This window comes from Sardina pilchardus, chromosome 8 (genome assembly GCF_963854185.1).
Source record: "Sardina pilchardus chromosome 8, fSarPil1.1, whole genome shotgun sequence".
In the NCBI taxonomy this organism is placed as follows: domain Eukaryota; kingdom Metazoa; phylum Chordata; class Actinopteri; order Clupeiformes; family Clupeidae; genus Sardina; species Sardina pilchardus.
Window position 1 is genome coordinate 30,382,418 of NC_085001.1, and position 7,500 is coordinate 30,389,917.

Genomic DNA, 7,500 nt, shown 5'->3' on the forward strand with positions numbered 1-7,500 from the left:
TAGTTGCCATATGGGTACGCCTTAACACATTTATTTATTTATCTATCTATTTATTTTTATATACGTTATATTTGCCTGCGGGCCATGCCGCGTGGGGTGAGCGATCTGTGGCGTGAGGCCGCGGAGCGACGCTTCTGTGCTGGAGTGGTCATCTCTCTCCAAGGGCTTATCAGATCACCGCTCCTGGCCACCCCATCCGTCCGGACCTTATTGGATCAGTCGTCCACGGCAGCACACACACACACACACACACACACACACACACACACACACACACACACACACAGACACACTCTCACACACACATACATACACACATAGCTGGCAGAGAACAGTGCCAGTCTCACACAGCTCACACACTCACACACACACACAGCTTTAGAAACAGGTCTGAATGAACTGCTGATGGCTACCATGTGTGGATGCATGCATAATATGGACAGCCACTGATTTATAAACAGGTTTATTTAACACACTGACTCTACCAAAGGAACAGCTCGCTTAATGACCTCTCAGATATGCCCCAGTTTACACACACACACACACACACCACACACCACACACCACACACCACACAGACACAGCTGAGGACAGGGCACATGAGAAATAATAATTAAATAAATCCTAGTGTCAGTCTGTGTGTGAGGTGAAACACTTGATGAGAGACAGGTCAATGCAGCTCTGTTTCAACTGTCTGAGTCTCAGGACACACTGTGACACTGAGAGCACAGGGCAGGATAGTCCAGTCAGCAGACGAATCAACAGTAGATCTGACCCCTCACAATAGGCCACACATGCCCTGAACATGTCCCTGATATGAGCCCGATATGCTCTGATACGTGCCTGATTTGCCCATGATATGCTCCTGCATATATTGTATCCCTTATATGCTCCGGTCACATCATATCAGCAGCATACAAGGCACATATTGATTACATATCACATAGCATATACGAGGCACATATCAGCTACATATCAGGAGCATGAGGGATTTATCAGAGGTATATCAGGGCTGTAGGGGATATATCACAGTCAGACTGATATTGTGCTGATATATCCCTCATGTGTGTGTGATATGGTGCTGATGTATCCCTCATGTGTGTGCGATATTGTGTTGATGTATCCCTTATGCAGCTGATACAATGTGTCTTTTCTGCTGCCTTGATGTGTCCCAGGTCAGCTGCATATGGCGTCTGTGTTCCGTCATGGCAGATCTGCACTGCAGAGAGCTGGTGTCTGGGTAATAAGGCCGTAACATGGATGTGACCTGCAGTTGTGATATGAGGACAGCCATTAAATCAGAGGGGCATGCTGGGAAATCATTCATTACAGTGTCCAGAGAGGTGAGCAAACCCATTTGAGCCCAATCTCCTGTGTGTGTGTGTGTGTGTGTGTGTGTGTGTGTGTGTGTGTGTGTGTGTGTGTGTGAGCAAACCCATTTGAGCCCAATCTCCTGCTTCATATTCCCTGCTGGACGGTTCTCTCCGCGGTGGGCGGAGTCAGCGTGGCGCGGGGCGAGCCTATCAATGGTGCGGCACACACACACACACACACACACACACACACACACAGGCGGCCCACAGAGATCCGCCAAGTATTGCCAGCGTATGTTTACGTCTCGCTCGGAGAGCAGAGATTTAATAAAGCTGTCCGTCAAGAGGGATGGCCGTCCTGGAGATGAACAAAAGGCGGCGAAAAGGACATTTAATAATTCAGAGGGCTCGTCTGTGTCCAGGCGGTGTCAGCTGCCAATAAAGGCTGGCGTTTATCACCGCGGTGGCTCGCCAAGAGAGGACCCGACGCTCAGCTTGCTCACTGCCATTGATTGGAGCCAATTTAGCCTCATTGATCCCCCAGCGCTTATCACCCCCCCTCACCCCCCCTTATGACTGATTGTGAATAATTAATGATGTAGCACTGTTGCCCGCTTACCCCCCTTGGCTCTTACATGACACCATGCAGACCGGAGTTAGCGTTAGCTTTCTACTCTTACATGATAACATGCAGACTGGGATTACATTAGCATTCTACTCTTACTGTACATGACAACATGCAGGCTTGGGCTAGCGTTAGCGTTCTACTCTTACTGTACGTGATAACATGCAGACCGAGGTTAGCATTAGCTTTCTACTCTTACATCCCTATGTTCCCCGGGTGCTACGTTCCCCAGTTTTCCCCAAAAGGGTACTATGTTCCCCAGTCGCATACATACAGGGGGATATAGGAACTTTTTGGGGGAAAGCAGGGAACATAAGACCCTTTTTAATATAAAAATGTTTCCCCGGTTCCATAAAAAGTGGGGAACATAGGACCCGGGGAACATAGGTACGCTCCCTGTGTGTGTGTGTGTGTGTGTGTGTGTATGCTGGCAAATAGACAGGGCTCCTGCTTAGAGTCACTTAGTGGACTTTGTTGGTAAAAGGAAGAACTGTAGACGACCGGAATCTGTGGATCTGCATAGAAATCAAGGCATTCTGGATGCATGGCGTGTCCGGAAGATTCCATCAGAAACACGCAGCGAGAGGGCAAGCAGAAATGCTGCTAAAGCGACCCACAATCCTCCACTTCCGCCGCGCCCTTCGCTGAGGGAACACACAGCAGCCAAGAGATGCATTGCTCAGAGGACGAGCAGCCAGAGATCAAAGGGGCCACATGGTTTGGGTTTACTCAGAGACGGGGGTGGCAGAGAGATTAGGAAGGAGAAAGAGAAGGACAGAGAAAGATGGATCCGAAGAAAATGAAGAGGGAAAGGAGGAGAGAAAGAGAAAAGAAAAGAAAAGAGAGTGGCAGAGAGAGGGGAAGAGAGGGAGAGAGAGAGAGAGAGAGAGAGAGATGGCTGTCCAGACAGTCATGGACAGTCAGGGAAATCCACGTTTAGATGCGGTGGAGGGCTGGGCCACGGTTTGTCGTCTCTTCCTTAAGGCGCAGAGGAGTTTTTCCAAAGGCTTCTGTTGGGGAAGTGGCTGTTGTGTGCTGGGAATGAGAGGAGAGGCTAAGACACTAGGGATGTAACGGTATGAAAATTTAACCCCACGGTTATAGTGACCAAAATTATCACGGTTTTCGGTACTATCACGGTATTTAAAAAAAAGTGTGACAGTGTTTATTACATTAAAAATATAGACAAACCCTTATTGCCTTCAGCATGATACCGATCATTCACATTTCTATTGCATATTTTGAATTCATAAACTTTATATATTTTGATAATAGTTTATAATATCTGCATTTTATAGCTAAAAATATTCATAAATTTGAATACTTCATATTGATTTTTAAACTATTACACTTGTCTTTAATGACAGGGGTGTTGTGTAGTCTAATTGAGTGCCTGTCACTTTAAGAGATACGTGAAGTAATTATATTAACCTTCATTCGGTTTTAGGAAAGTAGTCACGCATAGTTCAAGGATACTTGTTTTCATTGAATACAATTAATGTTCAAAATAAAAAATATTGCTGGGATCATAGAAAAGGTAAGTGTCTTGCAATGTTAACTTCTATGATTTGATGAGCACTAGGCTACTGTAGGCCTATTAATGATAGACATGACGCGTGAGCTAACGGGATAGTTACCTAGATGGAACTCTCTCAACGTGTAAAAGTTTGCCAATAGGCTGTGTAGCTATTTTCGGAAATTGAATTAAACAGTAGGCCTAAATGAACTAGATTCCATAGCCTACTGTAGGTAGGTTACCGTGGCATTGTGCTCACTTTTTCCTCGGTTGGAAATGTTAAGTTGGCTGCTTATAGCTTAACTTATCTGTTTATCTGTATATCTGTTATATCCAATGAGTGACACCCGGCGCTCAACATAACACTTCACGGCATTCTCCTGATAACGTTAGTGGAATAGCCTAGATTTAATGTGAACGTGTAGGCCTACATAAAAAGACGCAGAGTGGCTACATGATACAGCGCATGTTTTGGGGTGAAAATGTTGCGCCCTTTAAAAGCAGGTGTAGCCTTATCCGAATCATTAAATCCATCAATTAGACAACAGAATTAGTAAGGTAAAGTTTTGTTTGTTTAGTAGCCTACCAGCTTGTATCAAAAGCAGGCTTGGATGAAGCTGGGAAGAATTAAACACGCGGTTACCACACCGTAGTATCAACCGTGATAATAATGATATTCGAAATGTACACGGTAATTGTTATCGTCCACATTTTTATCATGGTTTACCGTCACACCGGTAATCGTTACATCCCTATAAGACACATACACAAAGGACGAGACAGACTCCCATCTGTCCAAACACACACACACACACACGCACGTGCCCTCGTCCCTCTCTGGGGTCTGAGAGGAGGTCAGCGCTGAATAAACATCACCTCACGCTGCACTTGTGGCCCTTAGGGTGCTCAGAGTGCCATCACACTCACGCTAACCTTTCTTTTCTCCACACACACTCATACACACACACACACCCACACACACACACACACACACACACACACACACACACACACACACACACACACACACACACACACACCATACTGTTCATTTAGTATTTATTTTTTGAGGAGCAAAAAAAACACAAGAATTTTTCTCTCTTATACCTGTATAATGAGATGTGAAGATGAGAAGATGAGAAGACAATCCTGAATCTTGGATCACTGCTGACCTCGTCCGTCTTCTTCCCCTCCCAGAAGGTGGCACACCGACAGAAATGGCAGATTCAGGAAGGTATGCAGTGAATCACTGGACTCAACGTTAACTTTTAAAAAGTGGTTGCCAGCTTTGCCAGCTTGGCAACCAGGCATGAGGTTTTGGTTGCCAAAGCCAACCAAATCTGGTTGCCACTCCTAACAATTTGGTAGCCAAGGGCAACCGGGCAACCATTAATGTCGAACCCTGCCGGCAGTGATCCTATCCTGGCTATCACCAGACCAAGCTCAATCTTTTAAGATTATTAGTCTGGGGAGTCTGCTCTGTGTCTTCCTCTACTGCACAAGAGGGGTGATCAACGGGCATAGTAGAAATGACTGTATGCATTTGGATAGTCCGTCAACCAATCAGACTAACGATCTGGGTGCACCAGGTAGATGAGCCAGTTTGTGATTGGTCCCCGCAGATTTGCAACGGAAGCAGGATGGAAGACTGTGGGGCTTTCCAGCCTGAGCTGCAGGGCGAAATCCAATCGCTAGCAAATCGGCCTGGGTTTACCCAGTCTACCGTGATCTATCACAGATGGTGAAATCTTCGTTGTGTGAAAAAAGAACTATTGATTCCCTGCACTCTTAGAAAAAAATGTGCTAGAACCCAAAATGCTTCATATAAAGCCAGGCGCCCACCGGACACGCCGTTCAGCGGTGTTCTGCGGTCTGGACTTAAGTTGACGTGCAGGATTTTAGAATAGTTTTCTATCCCTGTGCGGCTGCTGCGCGGCAGACGTTTCCAGTGGGCTTTGCTCCATTGAAAACAATGCAGTTCTAATTTGTTTATTGGCGCGGCACGCCGCGTACGTATCCAGTGGGCGCTGGGCTTAAGGCACCCCTAAGTGGTTCTTTAAACCATTTTGAAGGGTCCATCGAAGGAACCCTTAAGGGTTCTTTAAAGCCTGCATGGTTCTACAGTATATAGCATCCCAAGAAGCGTTTTTTAAGAGTGCATGTGGTCTCTAAAAGTGTGTTGAATACTGATACATGTTGGTGTATATCTGTAAGATTATGAGTGACACAGATTATCAGTAGGCCTTGCCAATAGGAGAAGACCTTAGATCGCTAATCTTTCACTCTCATTGTGCGCTCATTTGATTGTGCTTTAAATGAATCTTAAAATGCCAGCATGTCTAGTGATTTAAAGGGGTCTTTTGAAAGCTGAAGTGTGTAAGATAACATCTAAGCTGGAGAAAAGATCCGTTGAGTGATGCCGTGTGTGTGTGTGTGTGTGTGTGTGTGTGTGTGTGTGTGAGTGCTGCTGTGTGTGTGCCTCAACTGCTCTGGCAGTAGTGGCGTAGTGGACAGACCGGTTGGTTGGCGTCCTCCTCTCTGCGTCTCCCGGAACACATTCCTTATTCACAGGGGCCTGAGGCAAAAAGGTCTCAGTTCCACTTCAGACGAGAACGATGGCAGACGTTCCCACTCCAGACGGGAATGATGTCAGACGTTTCCACAGGCTAATCCTGCCCCGTCATCACGCAGAGGACACCCGACGGCAGATCCAGCCGATACCGGAGCTGTCCTGAAGAAATCATTAGTCACCAACGAGGCCGGACAGACACTCTGCAGCTCAATAGCTTCCTCAGACACAAACACAGAAACACACACACACACACACACACACGCACACACAGATTAGCACAAGTAGTTCTCAAACTTTTTCTGTCATTCCCCACTTTGGTGTTGGGAAATTGGGGGGGTACACAAGATGAAAAGGGCGATGGCAGAAAGGTGTTAAAAATGAACTGAATTTTCTACGATTAATTCATGAATATTAATAGTATTAAATTTAAGAAATAATTTGTAAATCCTATAGTAGGTAATATTTACAAACAGAAGGTGCTGCTTTTTAGTGTGTTGGATGGTGGGGGTGCGCAAGCCGACTCGGGATTTAGAAGGCGGTCCATGGGGAGAAAGTATGGGAACCGCTGCTGTACCGTAGTAAAAGACAATGTGTTTATTTCAAGGGACTGTATTTCAGTGCTAACGACCTTGTTCCGGTGACCTTTCGGTGACCTTGTTCCGGTGTCCCAACACTGAACTTTGACCCTTAGAAAGGGAGACCCTTTATATAACGCTAATATAGCGGTTCTGCTAGACACACCACTGTTTTTTTTGTTTTTTTTAAATCTTTTGTCCTTTAATGAAATGTTATGGATTTGCCCTAATAGCTTTTTATGCATTCATGTAATTACATATTACTGGTAATAAACATGAATTAACTTTATGCAGCTTTTCATTATTTTAATGTCCGGTAATAATATCGAGGAACGTCTCGAAACATAATACACTGTAACAAATAGTAACATGAACCTGAAGGTGAAATTAAATTAAAAGTAGTTTAGCTGTGCTGTAATGTTGATAAAATGTCCTAATAATTGTTTACGGAGATAATCATTATGATTACAGAGCTAGGGCTATTACCCTGAGCCACCAAACTGTGGAGCGGGTGCGATGATGTTGTAAAACATTTCTGGTCTCAGGGCTGTGCTTTTCACATATTGCCTGTGTGCGTGTGTGTTAGTGTGTGGGCGTTCGCGTGCATGTATGTGTGCATGTGTGTGTGTGTGTGTGTGCGCGTGTGTGTGTGTGTGTGTGAGAGTGTGTGTGTGAGAGTGTGTGATACCTGAGAAGGTGCATACGTCTATTACATTACATGCCAAACTACCTGCCCCAAGTTGGTCCCACCTTCTTTGCTTGTGCTACGTTTTCCTCAGACCCTCAGGAGTCAGGACTCTTTCCCGAGAAACCCAAGGAAAACATAGGAGTGTGTGTCCAGTTCAGCAGCTGTGTGTGTGTGTGTGTGTGTGTGTGTGTGTGTGTGTGTGTGTGTGTGT